Source organism: Schistocerca nitens, chromosome 4, assembly GCF_023898315.1.
Source record: "Schistocerca nitens isolate TAMUIC-IGC-003100 chromosome 4, iqSchNite1.1, whole genome shotgun sequence".
Classification (NCBI taxonomy): Eukaryota; Metazoa; Arthropoda; class Insecta; order Orthoptera; family Acrididae; genus Schistocerca; species Schistocerca nitens.
Window position 1 is genome coordinate 986,921,896 of NC_064617.1, and position 20,216 is coordinate 986,942,111.

A 20,216-nucleotide genomic window follows, 5' to 3' on the forward strand; every position below is an offset into this window, starting at 1 on the left:
AAAATTCTCAACAAAGGTGTTAGAAATCTTCATGTGTAGTTGTATGTATTAACTTAAGTGTTTGACATCAGTATCAGTATTACACTATACTGTTTTTGGTACAATAAATTTCTTTTCGTTTCATATAACATATTTACGCAGTGAGCAATTAACACTTTGAAACAAGGTAACCACATTTACTTTTGTGAGCTTTCACATTTTTGTAGATATTTCTTTGGCAGTGCCATATCAATTGCTATGATTTCTGCAGGTAGAGTACACCACAAAGATTTTGTCACATCTTATTCAAGTTGCACCAGAGGACTACAGAAGTATTCATGAAAATATTTAGTCTACTATACTTCTATGGATTATCGTACAAATAATTTAGTAGTGTGTCGGATGTAATGATACTAATCCAAGTGGAAAATAAGGAGTCTAAGCCTGGGTTGAGGAAGGAGTGGTATCGGACAAATAACAAACACTGGAGAATGGTTGTGATATTTTTATCTCAGTTCATACAACAGTGACATTTAACTTTCAATTATTTAAATGATAAAGCAAGGGTACATAATTAGTCTGGTCATATCAAAGGAAACTTGGGATACAATCAGTTGCCTCCTCAGCACATTTCACCATCACTGTTAATTTTTAATCACAGATGAGATGTTGATTTGCAGAAAGGCTCTAAGAAAGGACAGTTACACATTAGTTTTCAGCCAAAGCACGGTCATGTGTGCATGAAGTGTGCTTGCTTGTGTGAATGAATGAATGAATGTGTGTGTGTGTGTGTGTGTGTGTGTGTGTGTGTGTGTGTGTGTGTGTTTCCTTTCCTGAAGAAGGCTTGGGTTGAAAGCTAATGAGTAATGTCTTTTTGTTGTGCCTGTCTGCAACTCAATGTGTCATCTTTATGGAGAGTAGCAATCTATCTCCTCCTTATATTGTAGTTGTCAGTTTATTTTCAAGTTTTACTATGGTGACTGTCAGACATTTCATACCACTGAGAAGGTTACCAAAAGTTTTGGTTGCAACATTAAGCACCCCATTTTGTGCTGTAGACAATCTTAATGTGGCAAATGAGTGACTCTTTTTCTGGTACTGTAATTATGTACATTACTGTTCTTTTTGAACTGTAGTGGATTATTTACAACAAACTTCATAATGGAATAAATATACTGTGAAGCAGTAATAAAAATGCCTAATTCTTTAAACAGATATCTGCAAAATGACTGCGGGTGAGCACCACATATTATTCTAACAGCACATTTTTGAGACATGAAAACTTTTTTTCTTGACGCCAAGTTATCCCAAAACATTACTCAATATGACATCACTGAATGAAACTATGCAATATGACATTACTGAATGAAAATATGCAAAATATGTCAACTTATTGCTTTGTCTCACCCCAAGATTTATAATTATTCTAAGAGTAAATGGGGCTGAACAATATGTTTTAGGAGTTCCAAAATGTGCTTTTTCCAGTTTAAATTCTCATCAGCATGGATATTTAAGAATTTTGAAGTTTCTACTCTATTTATTATTTCGTTGACAAGTTACCACACATACCATTGGTATAGTACATCTAGATACGCAGAACTGAATATGTTATGTCTTTTTTTAAATTGAGGGTGAGACCATTTGCGAAAACCAATCAATGACACTGTACAGAACACTGTTTACGATTTCTTCTAACGGTGTATGTATGCTTGGGTTGATTACAATACTAATGTCATCTGCACAGAGAACTAGTTCTCGCCGGCCCGTGTGGCTGAGTGGTTCTAGGTGCTTCAGTCTGGAACTGCGCGACCGCTACAGTCGCAGGTTCGAATCCTGCCTCAGGCATGGATGTGTCTGATGTCCTTAGGTTAGTTAGGTTTAAGTAGTTCTAAGTTCAAGGGGACTGATGACCTCAGATATTAAGTCCCATAGTGCTCAGAGCCATTTGAATCATTTGAAGAACTCGTTCTGCTTGCTGCATACTACATGGAAGATCATTTACATGTAAGAGAAACAAGAGTGGACCTTAAATTGGTCCCAGCGTGTTTAAGTTTTATGAAAATTCAACCGTTTATAAGAAAACCTAGGGCATGTGTTATGCCTTCAATTGTCACACAATGATCTTCCAGGACCATTTACCATATACGATGCAAAATGGCATCAGTAGTCAACTCCACAGGGTGACCAAACACTCCTTGTTGGTAAGTCTCTCACATCCTTTGTTCAGCTGCCATATCCAGCTCAACAATGATTTCTATGGAATATAGTTCACACCACATAAAAGACATGTTTCACATTCACTTGGTTCCCAAAAATTACACAAATTTGCACTGTTCTAGTCTGGGTAAACCCCTGCAACAAGCTTGCAATCTGCACTGATGGTAGTTAATCAGCTGTTGACTATGGCTATCTTTCACTCAACATGAGCTGCCACATTTTAGAACCACAAGGCTGCAAAATTTAAAATACTATGCAGTATTCTGCCATTTGTGACATATTTACTGACTCACCCTCATATTTCAATAGACTGCCAAAGTAAGAAACACAAAAATGCCCAGGAAAAGAATACAATACAATCATACAAGTCACTAAGCAATGAAATCAACAGGATGTGCAAAAATGCCAAACCAAAATGACACCAGGAAAAATGAAGCAGTCAAAAAGAAATGTTCATGAGAAGAATAGAGTCAGCTTTAAAAAAATCAAAATAATTTTTAGAGACTTTTAAACTCACAGTAGTCATCATTAATACAGCAAAAGTAATTCCACTGTGACACAAAGAGGAAAGCACAGATATGTGAAAAAAGTACACTGGGGGCCACTATGAAGGAGAGTAATTGTCTGCTAAAGTGATAGACGATGAAATGGATATATATTGGGAGGCTACAGGGGATCCAGTTTTAGTAAGCGCGCTATAGAAGTTTAGAAGACTTACCACCAAATAGGGCAGAAGAGAGAAATATCAGTTCTTTTGACATTTCTAGACCCTCTGGGAACTGACAAAAAAAAAGCATTACTTAAGTCTAAGTGTGGGATCAATAATACTGGAGACATCCTGTCCGACTTTCATAAAAATATAATCTACACAATTCCAAAGGTAGCAAGGGAAGATAAATGCAAGAACTATTGTACAGTCAGTTCGGTAGTTCTTGTGTTCTAGTTGCAGCCTTTCTCCTCCATTGTTCTACCTCAATATCAAAAAAATTAAGGTAATAGGAATGTTCAAAAGAGAGATTAAACTTCAGGGTGAAAGGATATCTATGACGATATTCATTGACGACATTGCTCTCTTCAAAGAAAGTGATGAAGAGTTACTTGAGCTGCTGAATGGAATCAATAGTCTATTGAATACAGAATATGGATTAGGTCCAGAAAGATATTTCTGAGCATATATATACCTAGAGCACAAGTGAAAAGGCTCCCTGCACAATCACGAGGAAAGGAATGGGAGGATTACACCAACTGCAAGAAGTAAAGAGATGATAAGACACCATGTAATAACTTCTATGGAGCTACAGGAAGCAGCAGAGGGTAAAAAATGTAGGAGAAGACAGGTCTTGGAATATATACAACCACTAAACCCCTGATTCTGTAAAGAATTGAACTCTCATGTACAAAATAGCTGCAAACTATCTGATGTTAAGTGTGTAAAACATTTTCTAAATGTTTGAAATTATGGTTAAAGTTTTTTTGCAAGTCCCTGGATGCGTATAGTCTGGGTAAATTGTACTCCATTTTAAGCACCAGCTAGTTTTTCACACATCTCAAAATTTATGCTCCGATATCTTCTGAATTGTGTGTTCTACAATTATATAATTTTGCAGGTTCATTCAGTGGTATACGTGGATACTGTCTGGAAAATATGTTGTGAACGGAGTACGCAGCAACGAAGTAAAAAAATTAAAACATCATGACTTACATGGCTATCTTACTGCATAAACAGCAAAAAATGTAGTAAGCGATAAACTTTTCTCCTTTGAGCAGTTTATGGGAGCATCATCAAGAAAAAGTTCTGCAAAGGTTTGAAATTATGTCTAAAGTCTGTTTCCAGTCACTAATTGCTCTCAGCCTCAAATAATTGATTTAGTTGTTTAGTTACATGTTCCGCAGATTATAAATTCTTTTATCGAAATGCTGTAGAACGAATAAGTTTATAGACTATGTATAGATGATTAGTGCTAATAGTAATACACACATTACTATTTTTAGTCCTGTTCATGCAACTGAACTCGTTTGTTTATTGTTATTATTGTTTATTATTATCCAGCTGTATGGTTGATGGATTACTTTAATAAGATCATTGAGGAGGGAAAGATTCCATCTGACTGGACATGTAGCACAACACTTCAAATTTGGAAGCAGAAGGGAAGTCCAGCTGAATGTAACAACTACCACCCAATATGCTTTCTGTCACACACCAGGAAAGTATTCGAGCACATCATCGATAAAAGGATCTGACAAGTTATCAGTCTCTCCATCAAGCAATGTGGATTCGTGAAGGTCTGTGGGATGACAGATGCTACCCGTGCAGCTCAACTGCTTATTCAAAAGCACTGTGAGAAGTCAAAACATCTACACTTTGCCTTTCTCGACCTCGAAAAGGCCTTCGACCTAGTGCCACACGCGTTAATTTGGCTTGCCCTGCGAGAGCACGGAGTACCTGAAGAGCTCATTAGGTGAGTCAGACTTTTCTACCAGAACTCGAAGAGCCGGGTACAGTCAGCTGCCAGACGACTTCCGTATTTCCTTGGGAGTTCATCAGGGATCTGCTCCCTCACCACTCCTATTTATCACTGTCACGGATACCGTCACAAGAAACCTGCAGAAAACCTCACCCTGTACATTACTGTATGCTGATGACGTGCTACTGGCCAGTGAAGATAAGAATGATCTACAACTTCAAATCCAAGCCCGGAATGACCGCCTCGCAGATGTAGGACTACAGCTCAATGTGTTGAAAACATTACCTTTCCACAGATTTAAATGACTCTGTAACCATCAGAATCAATGGTGTTGACCTCCCAACAGCAAGGACTTTTAAGTACCTGGGCTCGACAATTGCTGCCGATGGAAATCTCGGTGTAGAAATCTCCAACCGCCTTAGCAGCGCATGGCTCAAATGGTGTTCCGTTAATGGAGTACTACGTGACAAGAAAATTCCAAACAGGCTCAAACCAAAAGTATATCGATCAGTAATCCGTCCAGTTGCACTGTATGGGGGCTGAATGCTGGCCTTCAACAAAGGAAGTAGAGCAAAGACTTGTTGTTATGGAGATGAAAATGCTTAGGTGGTCATCAGGATTAACATTGAATGACCATGTCACAAATAATGGAAGCTCGCGGGCTATAAGGTGTTGCACCAATAGTAGACAAAACGAGAGAAAGCCACCTACGCTGGTACGGGCATGTCCTTAGAGCAGACGAGATAACAGTGGCAAAGACTAGTTTCAACCTAAATGGAAACAGGAAACGTCCAGCAGGACATCCAAGGCAGTGATAGCTTGATACCATGCGTGAAGACCTCAAGATCTCAGGCCTTCACCCTGATCAGGCTCAAGATCGCAACGAGCCAAAAAAGCAGACCCCGCCAGCACACGGGACAAATGCTAAGAAGAAGAAGAAGAAGAAGAAGAAGAAGAAGAAAATTATTATCATTGATTACTGACTACCATAAAAATTCATCAATGGAATAGAAGGAGTTGTTCAGGAGAAATGATTTTAAATTACCTGTCACACATTTCATGCCACTGGGCAAATGATCAAAAATTTTTGTTCCTGCATAATGAACTCCTTTCAGAGCCACTGACAGCTCTAACATAGGGTAATGAAGTTCACTTTTCCCTCTTGTGTTGTAGGTATGGATATGACTGTTGTTCTCAAATTATGATTTCTACCAAGGCCAAGTTTCAAACCTGGGCCTCCTGCTCACTACGCAAATGCGCTAAACTCTACACCACCCTGGCAACGGCTTTGCACGACAGCGCGGACTATCCTGGCAAACCTCCCTCTTCAATTCAAATTCCAAATTCCCACTCGTGCCTCAGCCCACTCGGTAATCCCTCTAAACTCCAACAGCATTGCAGAGGCTCTCCAACTCTACTGGAACAGCACCTAAGCATCACACGAAACGGGGCATCCTGCCTCAATACAGACGTAAGTGCGTTAATCAAATTAAATGACACTGTTCCAGATAACTTTTCAAGTTTCAATTATCTTTATCCCAGCCTCTTCCTCAATGCAATGCTGTTCAAGTTTAGGAGGAACACAAAGTGGGCTAGAGTGTGGATGAGAATTCGGCTTAAAGGGGGAGGAGTACTAGCGTAGTCCATGCAGATGTGCAACGCCTCGGCACCGGGACGAAGTAGCGGTTAGTGCATCTGTCTAGTGAGCTGGAGACCCGGTTTGAATCCCGGTCTTGGTACAAATTTTTGTTCTTCGCTTCAGTCTGCATCTATATATCACAGTTGTTTGAGATTGTCTCTAGGTCCGTACAGTTTCATCTGATTAAAGCACCTATACCTGGGTTTCAGACAGGTTTCCCCTGTTTCATTTGAAGCTGAGCTGCTATTCCAATACAGTTGGAGAGCCTCAGCAATGCTGTTCGAGTTTAGGAGGAATGCCAAGTTTGCTGAGCTGTGAACTGGAATTGGACTGAGGAGGGAGGCATTCTAGAGTTGCCCATGCAGTTGTGCAAAGCCACTGTATGTGGGTGGGACAGTGGTTAGTGTATCTGCCTAGTGAGCAGGACACCCACATTCAAATCCCGGTCTCGGCGCAAATTTTCATTCTTTGCTTCAGTCTGCACATATCCATCACAGATCTTTGAGACTTTGAAAGTTCTCTGGAGCCACATAGTTTCATTTGCTATAAATATAATCTGAATATTTGCAGGTGGCAAATTACGCTGCCTCGAGACTATAGTACACGGCTTCTAATAACTATAGTACTTGTCCTATTGTGTTACAGCTTCAACATAAGATTATACCTCTTAATAAGTTCATTATTTTTTTTTACCTGATCTGATCAGGTTCATCAGCCCGTCTCTTACATTGGACCGGGTATCACATATACAGTACTTTTTTAATCATTGTTCCCTAAGAAATAACAATTTTAATACTACGCTGCTGAAGCCACTAACAGTGATAATAGTAGTAGCAGTAGTAATAATCTTAATGATAACGGTAGATACAAAAAGAATTTATAGGTGTACAAAATAGATGTTTCCTGGTGAAGTAATAGCTGTGGTACGGAAATTTAAAGAGACTGCAACAATTAAGAACACTGGGAAATGAGGAGAATCAAGTAGGAAAGAAGAATGTATAAGGGTAACAAGTGCATAGACTGAGGTTCCTGCTACTTAGGAGGACTTCGAGAAAGTAGCTGAATGATGGAGTGGGACCGAAAGATTTTTGCTCTGGTGGTAATGGCCATTTCTGCAATGTTGTTCGGACAAGAGCCTTATGACTGAGGAGAGAGAGAGAGGGGATGGTGCATACTGATAAGACAGTAGAGAAGACAGAGGGTATGGAAATCTCTGCACTTGTATGCACACAACCAGGATAGCTGTGTATGTAATGCTGAAATACGATCAAAGATTCAAACATCACACGTATAATCAACACAGACTTTCATAACCAATTCCAGGTGCTGTGAGCTTTCCTGAGAAACGCCTTGCAAGATAACATCACAGTAATCAATAATTGATGGTATAAGTGTTTTACAAGTATGCTTTTCAGGTCAAGAGAGAAGGGCTTTTTATATTTTTGTAGGGCATGGAAAGATGCTGAAACCTTCTTGCACATTGCAATTGTGTGCTCAGTCCAGTTTAAATTTTCAAAATATTGTTACTGTTATTACAGCCTCTTTCTTACCCCACCCCATTGCCTCTCCGATCATGTGCTACTGTTCGTAGTCTGGCTTCAGCTGCCAGAGACTGTAGTCATGTATGTGTAAGTTGCATGTGTGTGTGTGTGTGTGTGTGTGTGTGTGTGTGTGTGTGAGATCTATTTTTGACAAAGGCCTTGTAGGCTGAAAGCTTATTTTGTGATAAGTCATTTTACTGTGTGTATCTGTGACTCAGCATCTCTGCTGTATGGTGAGTAGGGACTATACTTTTCATAGTCTTGTTACATTCCATCCTGGATTTTCCACTGTTTCGATTGCTCCTAGACCCTTTGGTGAAGGGGAGATATTTGTCCCATTTTGAGTTAAAGTGGTAAGGATTCCCAATACTTCGGGCCAATGCGACTAGAACGACCAATGAGTATCATTTTGGTTTTGGAAGAGTTGAGCTTTAACCATACATCCTGCACCCATTTAGATAGTGTACACAGGTAGGTATTTAGATTCTCAAAAGCTGTTTTCAGGCTCCTCCTGCTTCACCCCTCTTCCTTTCCCTTCAACCCTTCTGCCACAAGAAGGAGCCAATGGCTCTGAAAGCCTCAAATTTAGATATCTTTATATGTATGTTCTCCTGCCTCTAACTGCTGAGCAGACCTTTTTATGTATCCAGTTATATTATATTCTCTTACTATTTGCTTTATTACTGACGTAAGGTCTTGATGATGCTTTTAAAAGACTGTCATCGGTAAAAAATATATTAGCCTATCAAACATCTTTGGCCATACTCTTTTCTGGTTTGTCGCCTTGATGTTCTGGCATCATGTTATGTGTTACTCTGTCGTAATGATACCCTTTAAAAGGAGTGGTTCATAGCTGCACTCTGCCATGCCCTTCAAATGGCTCTGAGTGCTATGGGACTCAACTTCTGAGGTCATCAGTCGCCTAGAACTTAGAACTACTTAAATCTAAGTAACCTAAGAAAATCACACACATCCATGCGCGAGGCAGGATTCGAACCTGTGACCGTAGCGGTCACACGGCTCCAGACTGTAGTGCCTATAACTGCTCGGCCACTCCTGCCGGCTGCCATGCCCTTCATTGGATATGTAATGTTGTCAGCTTCCAGCATATTCACAAGGCTTAAACATTCTGTTTATTCGCCTAAACCACAAAGCGAGCAGCAGCACCAGTGCATGATGGGAATGGCGACTGGGTGGGGGAAAGGAGGAGGCTGGGGTGGGGAGGGGGAGCGATAGTATGATAGTATGGTGGGAATGGCTGACAGGGAACTGCTGTAGGTTGGGTGGCGGGCGGGGGAGAGGTGGGGGGGAGGGGGGGGCAGTGAAGGGGGAGGTGGGGAGGGGGGAGGGGGGAGGGGGGGAGGGGGGAGGGGGGAAGGGGAAAGGAGGGAGGGAAGTTGCGGATAAGGAGAGAAATAGAAAGAAAGAAATAAAAAATATATAATAAAATAAATAAAAAAAGACTGGGTGTGGTGGTGGAATGACAGTTGTGTAGTGCTGGAATGGGAGCAGCGAAGGGGCTGGATGGGTGAGGACAGCGACTAACGAAGCGACAACCTCCAGTTTTTCTAAAGTTATTGAAAATGCTGTGTATTTAAGGATAGTTGATCATTTTATATCACACGATTTGGTATCTAATATACAGCTCAACTTTAGAAGTCATTCAACAACTAAAAATGCTATATTCTGTTCTCTCTGTGAGGTACTGGAGGAGTTAAACAAAAGGTTTTCAACGTAAGGCATTTTTCGATTTAACTAAGGTGTTCGGTTGTGTTGATCACAAAATATTGCTCCAGAAGTTGGACCATTATGGAATATGGGGAGTAGCTCACAAATGGTTCGCCTCTTACTTTAGCAACAGACAGCAAAAGGTCATTATTGACAATGTTGAGAATAGCTGTGATGTGGGGTCTGAGTGGCGTACGATCAAGTGTGGGGTGCTCCATGGATCAGTGTTGGGGCCACTCCTGTTTCTTATTTATATAAATGACATGCTCTCTAGTATTATGGGTGACTCTAAAATATTTCTGTTTGCTGATGACACTAGCTTGGTAGTAAAGGATGTGGTGCGTAACATTCGCACTGTTGCAAATAATGCAGTTCATGACATAAGTTCATGGCTTGTAGAAAATAAATTAACACTAAACCACAGTAAGATTAAGTTTTGACATTTTCTAATTACTCAGTTTTTACAGCTTCTAACACACAATTCAACAAAACCCTGACATTTCAGTTTCACAGAATGGGCATATGATCAGTCTAACTGAACAGTTCAAATTTCTTGGTGTTCAGATACATAGTAAACTGTCATGAGAAGCTCACATTTAGGAACTTGTTCAATGACTTAATGCTGCCCCTTTTCTATTTGAATGGTATCTGAAGTAAGTGACAGTTCAACACGAGAAGTAATCTACTTTGCTTATTTTTATTTGCTTATGGCGTATGGTATTACATTTTGGAGTAACTCTTCCCATCCTCAAAGGATATTTTTGGCTCAGAAATGGGTGGTTTGGGCAATAAGTGCCACAAGTTTGCAAATCCCTTGTCGATCTTTGTTCACTAGTCTGGGTATTCTGACATTGGCCCTCAATATACAAATTCTTTATCATCATTTCTTGTTAACAATATCAGCTTATTCCCAATAATTTGCAGCTTTGACTCCGTTAATACCAGGCAGAAACCAAACCTGCATTTGGATTGGACTTCCTTGACCCTTGTGCAGAAACTGTCCAGTATACTGCTGCATCCATTTTCAACAAGCTACCACAAGAATTCAAATATCTTAGCAGTAATCCACACACTTTCAAACTGAAGCTGAAGAGTTTCCTCACGGGTCACTCATTCCATTCTGTCGAGGAGTTCCTTGAAAAATTAAGCCGATTCCAGTGTTATATTGTTGATTGTGTTTACATAAACTTATGGCTTGTCTTTTATTGGGATCGTAAACATTTTATTTTGTCTGTTATTACTTTTATGTTGTAATTTCTTGTACTGACATGTTCCAATACCTTGGAAATTTGCTCCTCAATTTGGTCCTATGGAAGGAGACATTTAAAATAAAAAATAAAATAACACACATATGGTTCACCCAAAACACATTTTTTTACAATTTCTTTATCAATCCACACTCTTTGCAATACAGTCAACTGCAAATTTGAAATTTGAATCATAAATATCCTGAATTCTCTAGTTTGTTGTTGTTGTCTCCCTTTCAGTTTACCACTAATTTTATTCCTTATTTAGAGAAAAACTGTGGCTGTCCTGCCATGTAAAATATCTGAATTGTGAGCAGAATAATGGTCACTACCTAAATGAAATGTCAACAATGTAAGATGGTTACACTGTAACCTCGTATACAATGATTGATTTCCAAACACTAGCAATATTGTATACAACATGGCGGCGAGTGAGTGACGTGAGTTAGCTCGGCTCTCAAGTTTACGTGAAATCTGGAGGTGCTTAAAGCAGTTAGGCTAGTCTACATATACTAAAGCCGTATACCTACTGCCAAGTGTCGTATTTTACATCACATACTGAGCACCAATTACACGGAATCGCACTTAAAATGGAAAAATCGCCAAACAACGCGCAGTGCAGCCGAGGGCCAGGCCGGAGACAGCGCAGGCGCGGAGTCCACACCGGGAGCTGCGGCCGCTCCGCCCGGCACCGCTGACATCACCGCACTCGTGAAGGCCGAGGTGAGGTGAGTGCCGCGCTGCAGGCTAAGGAGGCGCTCGGGCTCGTTGTTCAAACCATCACTGACACTGTCACTGCAGCAGTGACGGACAAAATACAGAAAACTCTGGAGGCGAATGCGAGCGAGACCCGTGCACTGGACACATCGTTAAAAGCAAGTGAAGAGAAAGCGCGACTGCTCGAACAGAAATTGATCGAGAAGACGGACGAGCTCGAACAATATCGGAGACGCAATAATCTCAGACTGCTCGGCATTCCAGAGAGCAGCAGAGAGAACACAGATGAACTAGTCATAAACCTTGTCCAAGAAAAGTTAGGCGTGCAGGTGACACTGAGTGACATTGACATAAGTCATAGAATGGGTCGTAGGTCACCAGGTTCTGCAAAACCGAGACCTATAATAGTGAAATTTGCGTCCTATAGGAAAAGATCTGAAATCTTCAGAGCAAAGAAGAATCTCGCGAAGTCGGGTCTGACAGTACGCGAGGATCTAACATCTGAAAGACTAAACATTTTGAAGAGAGCAATTTCGAAATTTGGGCTACAGAACGTATGGACAAATGACGGCAGGATAATGGTTAAGACCGAAAAAGGAAAGAGAACAATTTGCAGTGTTAATGAACTCAAAAGCCTGTGCGTTAGAAGCTAAATCGTGTCTAATCTTGCTGGCACTAACCTGTACGTTTATATTGTATACACTGTCAACCATAACTTAACTAATGTATTATCAAATTTTTCGTTTCTCCACATAACTATTTTTTATCTCTAATTGTTTTCTAATGTAATTTTGTTATTATTTGTATTATCAACTTTTCGTTTCTCCACATTTTCATCTCTAATTGTTTTCTCATGTAATGTTGTTAACTATTACATAAGGTAGTCTCATCCCCATCTTTAATTAGCAACCCACCATCATACTTTAGTTGTTATCCTCATAAGTGCAATTAATATCACACTCTACAGTTACGTGCAGATTACTACCGTAGTGTTTAGTGAAATTCCTTCCCCTGCCAGCCCACAGCTACTTCCAGAACCGTTGCAGACCTCGCTGACCTTGGCCGCAGTTCCCGTCGCCTCCCCGGGGACCCACCCCCTCCCCCTCTCAACCGCTCTCACTGCTCAGAACTGGGAGGACACTCCCTCACCCCCCTCTCCTTCACACGCCTTCCGCATTCCTCATGCCAGACCCTCTTGCCACCGCTAACCATGACCCGCAAACATCTGTCGGCAGTCTCCTTGGGCAATCAACACCCAAACGCACCAAGCTGCATTTTGCGCATGCAAATGTCCAATCTCTGCCAGCTCACTTCGACGAGTTCAAATATATATTTCAGTCTACTGATATACACATAATACTTTTGTGAGAGACTTGGCTGAAACCAAGTATTCCTACCTACAACTTCCGTAAACCTAGATGGCTATATCTTTCTCAGGCACGACAGATGCAAGAGACGAGGAGGCGGACTGGGGGCGTACATACGCTCTGATTTGTCACCTACTGTACCAAACACATCCCACAACAATGTAGATAAACAAGAGGAATATATATTCATAGATATCAAATCCTTTAACAGAAGGTGCTTAACATGTGTCCTTTACAAACCTCCTAAAGTAGGCGGGTTCACCTGCTTCGAAACTGCCCTCTCTAGTCTCGAATTGTCATATGAACATGTAATTATAGCAGGTGACACTAACATTAATTTTCTGCGCAATAGTCCTTCCACTGGGAAATTTAAGAGAATGCTTTCTTCCTCAAATATTATGCTACTTCAGCTGGCACCTACTCATCACACGACTACCAGTCACACTTTCATAGATATATTCGCAACGAAATCTCCAAACAGAATAATCCACACCTCTCAAATATCTGCGCCTGGCATGTCTACCCATGACATCATTTTCATGACGTATTCACTAGAATGTCCTAGAAAGAAACAAAAACTGTCTACATACAGATACTTCAAACGCATAGATTTGCCTGAACTCGAAACTGAGGCACAAGACATAGTTTGGGGGATGACCTATACTCCCCTCATGGACATAGTTTGGGGGATGACCTATACTCCCCTCATGGACATAGTTTGGGGGATGACCTATACTCCCCTCATGGACATAAATGAAAAACTCCAAGATTTCACCAACAAAATTACCCGACTATATGACAAATACGCTCCAATAAAGACCAGAAAAGTAAAAAGGAAACCTGCACCTTAGCTGACTGATGAACTAAAACAGCTCATGAATCTCAGAGACGCTGCACATCGAGCATACAAGATACACCCTACACCTGAAAATCACACTGTATACAAGCAGAAGCAAAACGAAGTCAGTCAAGCGGTGAGAAACGCTAAGCTCAGGCATGCCCGTACATTAGCTGACAATAGATGTAGACCAGACTGTGGAAAAATATCCGTAGTCTCGGTTTAGGCAAATTAAAAGTTGCAGAAAACCCATGGTCTCAGCTGAAGAACTAAACCGATTCTTCACATTACCCGCAAAAAAAAAACGGAGAATCATTGATTACTTCATGGGGATGAACGACTGTAGCAAAGAAAAATTCTATCTACGGCACTCACTTGCAATACTATCAAGAAAGCCATAATGCGGATTAGATCAGCATCTACTGGACATGATGGCACCACTATCCAGATGGTAAAACTTATTATTGATCAACTACTGCCCTCTATAACAGACATTTTCAGTGATTCATTAATCACAAGTGTTTTCCCTGAGGCCTGGAAACTGGGACAAATTAAGCCTCTGCTTAAAAAGGACATCGCCACAGCACCTTCTGACTACCACCCCATCTGCCTTCTTCCTGCACTATCAAAAGCATTAGAATATATAGTCCATGACCAGCTCACCAACTACCAAACTACTAACAACCTACTAGACAAATACCAATCAGGTTTCCGTAAACATCGAAACACAACATCCGCACTGATAAAGGTGACAGATGACCTGAAACTTGCCATGGACAGACAAGAAGCGACTATCATTTGCTTCTTAGATTTCAGCAAAGCATTTGATACTGTCGACTTCGACATCTTACTAGCCAAACTTAGCGGTCTAAATTTCTCACCAAGTGTAGTGCAATGGTTTTGCTCATACATGACGTCTCGTCAGCAACGCGTCCTGTCTGGGAATATAAAATCACAATGGCGGCAGGTAGTGTCAGGCGTTCCCCAAGGCTCAGTACTAGGTCCCATACTCTTCTCTCTGTATGTCAATGATGTGTCATCGGTTCAAACTTATTGCAAATATCATATGTATGCTGATGACCTTCAGTTGTATCTAAGTGCGAAACCAAGCAATCTTAAGAAAGCTATTGAAAATTTCAATACTGATCTCGATGCACTACCAAAATGGACACAGGACACAGGACTAAAACTAAACCCATCTAAAACCCAAGCGGTACTTGTTGGTCACTCTAAGCTCATTAGCCCAAAACATCGGGAATCCGTACCATCTCTTATCCTAAATGGAACAAATATTAACTTCTGTCCATCAGCAAAGAGTTTGGGAGTAACAATAGATGAAAATCTAAATGGGACAGAGCACGTAACTGTAGTGTGCAAAAAAGCATCAGCATCCCTTCATGTCCTACAAAATATAAAAAACTCTTTCCTTTCGATCTGAAAAAGAAATTAGTACAAACGCTTATACTCCCAATCATTAACTACAGCGATATTATCCTACAAGGCCTCTCTCAGGAAAATTCCTGACGTCTGGAACTGGTCAGGAATGCTTGCGTCCGATATATCTGTGACGTTCGACTTTTTGATCACATTTCACCAGCATATGCAAAACTGTCCTGGCTGCGTGCAGACAAACGCAGAGATTTCCATACACTCTGTCTCATTCACTGCCTTATAAATGTACACTGTCCCTCATATCTCTCCTCGTCCTTAACGCTCATGTCAGAACAACATGACAGAAACACACGTTCCCATCATAATAAAATCCTCTCCGTTCCACTGCATCGCTCAGTCACCTTCTACAAGTCCTTTACAGTAGCGGGAACCCGACTCTGGAATAGCCTCCCTCGTTATGGCTTCAAAAAATAGTTAATGACTTATCTACTTATGCAACAGTAATGCCTTGCTCTGTACATGAATGCACTTCACCTCATTACTTCCCTCTTTCCCCCTCCTTAAATCTCCCTTCCCCAAAACTCGCTATACTAGTAAACATCTACTTTACACACCAAGATATTAATGTACATCTGCACAAATCTTCAGAACTATTACCAATTTTTCTCATGTTTATCATTATTATTTGATTTTTTTTTACTGTTACTATTATTGCTTTTATCATAATTTGTATGTATAGCACCTGTTGTAAAAATACTGCCAGTACTTATTAGGTCTTAGTCATTACTCTTTATTCATACTGTGACTAGAGTAATCTAATTTTATTTAAACTATTTTCATGATGTAACTCTGATGTGTGAAACACTGGTCCGATGTAAGAGAGGGCCTGATGGCCCTAATCTGATCAGGTTAAATAAATAAATAAATATTGTTACTCCATTTCAGTCTGAAGAACAAACACTAGAGTTGCAGTTGATGTGAAAATATTTTTTGTGTCATGCCAGTAGGCCAGCTTCTAATTTTCCATGGTGAATTTTTTGGTAATATGTGCACCTTTTCATTTTAACCTGATATCATAAACAGAATTATTTTTTTGTGCAGAGTTCTGGCTGTTAGGTGTGCAATTTGTGCTTAATTTCTTATGACCAGCCCAAGGTAAGTGTTTAGAAATTGTTTATTGGCTAGCTCCAGCTGCTCATTTAGAATGCACTGGTGTGAACTGAGGACGTGAATATACAATTGCTCTAAGAGGTCCATTTTCTTGCCTTTGTTAGCGGTATGTTAACATCTGTAAGTAGTCATTAATATTAGAAACAGTGTCCACACTGATTCACGTGAATTTATTTAAATTTTTTAATCTAAAGGCACTCGTGTTCACAATATCTTATACTGAAGCTTCTGCCAGTCCATCCAAGAGAAAAGCTGGGGCACTGGTCACAAATTATTAATTCCCGATTTTTCAAGGCCTGCAGTGACGGCTTAGATGCTACAACGCATAGTGTAACTGGTGCAGAAACTTATTTTAATTCCCGTTCTTCAGAAAAGATTGGAAACTTGGTATTAGATTGTGCCTAGCATGGGAATGTAAGCAGATAGTTCTTTTCTGCCAAGGAGAAAGAAATCAATACCAGCAAAATTGAAGCCAAAAACAATGGCTATCGGCCACAAGTAATTGACTGCCTATATACGAGGTGCGGCAGAACCGACTGAGCAGTTTTAAGGAGCAATAAAAAGTAAATCTGGATGTATGAAGAAAAAATGTTTCTATTTTCTAAATTAGTACAATATACCACTGTACATTCATTTAGTTTTGAAAATAATGTCCTCAAGATGGCAGCCGTTAGTATGAATACATTGTTGTAGATGATCCCTGAAGTCTCGAGCAGCTCTTGCACACACACATGGGGTATGGCATTCACTTCGTCAATAATCCACTCTTTTAACTCTGGTAGGTTGTGAGGGCGACTTTTGAAAACCTTTTCCTTCAGATATCCCCAAAGAAAGTAGTCACAAATGCTCAAATTTGGTGACTGCGCAGGAGACCCGACATCACCCCTCAAAAAGATGAGGCGTCCCAGAAACATTTCTCCCAAAACATCAAGTGAAATTCGAGATATGTGAGCAGTAGCTCCATCCTGAACCACAAGTCCCCCAGTCCATGTTCTTCAACAATCTCATCCGTTCTGGGTTACAGAAAATTTTGCAACATTGAAACATAATGTGTGGAATTCACTGTCACGGCCAGTCCTTCCTCCTCAAAAAAGTAAGGGCCTGCCACACCAAATTGTGATAGGGCACACCACACTGTCACTTTAGGAGAATGCTGCGGTCTTTCATGAATAATTCAATGGTTATTTTCAGTCCAGTAGCTAAAGTTTTGCTTACCCACACACCCACTAAGATGAAAATGTGCCTTGTCACTAATAAAGAAAGCTCCATGCGGAGGGATCTGAGCAAGCATTTGCTCACACAGATTTTGACGGTTGGCGTAGTTTGCTGGGTGTAATTCTTGAGCGAGCATTATTTTGAAAGGATGGAACTTCAAATGATATTGCAGAATCCTTCTCAAACTGGGGTCTGAAATCTCCAATGCAACATCATATTGTCAAGCAGAACATTGTGGCGACTGTTGAACTGCTGTTCTCACCCACTGCACATTTTCTGGCATTCTGATGGATCTGCGTCGGCCATGTGTATCTATTCTTAGTGTGCTACCAGTTTCCTCCAATTGCCGAACCCAGGACCGAACTGTGTTTGCATTAGGAATGGCATTGTTGCATGAAATGTTGAAGTGTTGTCGAAAAGCTCGTCGTGTAGCAATGACAGATCTGTTGTTTTCATAATATGCGCAAACAGCAAAACCGAGATGTGCACCAGTCCAGACCGTGTCGGCTACTGAAAAGGGGTCAACAACTGAACAGAGGCAGACCACGTGCAACTGCCTACCCCCACCACAGCCCCACCGGTAATCGATAGTAACTGCTTACTCGGTTCTGCCGCAACCTGTATAAAATTAAAGCTAGTAAATCACCTGCAGTAAATTCATAACCACAAGCAGAAAGGGAATTATTTACATGCGTAATCTTCCTCAGCATAATCTCGTATTGAGTTGCCAATCTTTTCCAAAGGACAGAAGCTCAAATAATTTCTGTACCATTAACAGTGTGCAATGTAATGCCAAAAACAACAGTGTAGGCCTTGAAAAATCAAGAATTTACAAGACTGTTTGTAACAATTGCCTCGGCTTTTATCTTGGACAGACCGACAAAAGCTTCAGTATAAAATACTGTGAACAAATGAATGCCTTTAGATTTAAAAATTTATCAAAATCTGCAATAGCCATTAACATGAATCAATATGGACACGTGTTTTCTAACATTAATGATAACTTACAGACATTATATACTGTAGTACCCAAGTAACACATGAAACCAATCCGAGTAACACGTACATGGCTGTAGTCATAAACCTCTGAATAACAACAGAAATATGACTCTCCTGAATCCACGCTTTACAAGACACAGAACAACAGGTATGAATAGCACAACTGGATGAACATATAGAAGGACCATCAGTGCTGCCATACACGTATATATGTGTGCAAGTCTGCAACAGATTGTCCAGCAGAGTCGAAGGCCTGCTCAGCGCTTGATGACAGCACTGGAGACAGGATGCCATCACCATCTCTGCGCAGTCATCAGCAGGCAGGTCCCAGTGCGGAGAAAATGGGGCCGAACCCGACGGCGACAACGGCAGAGGCAACGATGACGAGGGGGCCGGTGGCGGCGGCTCGGCCGGAACGGGAGGCTGCGGCAACGGACCGAAGGCCGAAGACAGACCGGGGGCCGGCACTGGGAAGTTCAAATCTCTGGGCACCACACGTGGAAGAGGCAGCCGAAGAGATGGTGGCACCTCCGTAGCAGGTGACAACAGGCTTGAGGCGGCAGGTGGAGGGGCGTGCTGCAGTCACAGGGGCTGCACCTGTGAACCAGTAGCTTCCAGCAGCAAGCGGGGGCACAACTGATCGAAGTGGTGCAAAGCAGCCTCGAGGCCATATAGGTATCACAAAGACGGCATCCCCGGCAGCAGACAACAGTGGCCGGTATCCACGTGGGCCGGTGACCGAACCCTCGTGCCCACACTGGTGATTCCGGAGCAAAGTGGCCAGATGAACCCGACTGCGGCAAGTGCGGTGCAGGCCACAGAAGTTGGGGACGTGCGCCCGGCTGCCAGTTGTGAAGCAACTCGGCCGGTCTCCGATCCCCCATAGGCGTGAAGTGATAGGTGCTCAGAAATAGGAGAAGGGCGTCGTTTGGTGGAGAATCCACAAAAAACTTTTCATTTGGGACTTCAATGTATGCACTAGTCATTCCACCTCGCCATGTCATTGAGGGTGGAATGGCAGAGCCATAACATGACAAATGCCATGATGGGAACAAAACAGTTGAAAAGTGTGGGAAATGAACTGTGGCCCATAATCGGAAACTAAGGTAAGAGGCAAATGCCCAATAAAAACAAGCCTCGAAAGTGTACGAATTCTAACATCGGCCGAAGTCGACGCACACAGGGGAAAGTGAGAGAATTTATCCACAACCGAGAGCCAATAGGTATCAAAGCAGAAGTCTACATGGATGCATTCCAGTGGCTAGCACAGATTAGGCCAAGGACACCCTGGGAGCTGCCTGTTGTTGGGCACACTGCTCACAAGCCATGACAAAACACACAACTGCATCAAAAAACCCTGGCCAAAAACCATGTCAACTAGCTAAAAGTTTAGTGTGCAAAACTCCCCAATGGCTCTGTCGAGAAGGCATAAAACCTCGGACAGTAACACATCGGGAGTGTTCACTCTGGGAGAGAGGTCTCTTGTGAACAACAGTGAAACACTGTCGAAAACAGAGAGGCGATACCGTAAGGTAAAACAATTTTGCACGGGATCCAAAGCCCGACCTGTTTGTTTATCTGGCCAGCCACGTTGAACAAACTGGACCATCTGGCAAAGAACACAGTCGGCAGCAATGGCAGCTACTACGCACGAGCTCGTAATTGGGAAACCCTCGACCACGGCTCGCATTTCAATTACAAG

At 41.5% G+C, this 20,216-nt stretch overlaps 1 protein-coding gene across 1 annotated transcript in view; it reads right to left on the reverse strand.

Annotated features, from left to right (window-relative positions):
* Window positions 1–20,216, reverse strand: part of LOC126253699 (dedicator of cytokinesis protein 1) — a 443,179-nt gene that overhangs the window by 271,461 nt on the left and 151,502 nt on the right. The gene's annotated exons all lie outside the window — the stretch shown is intronic.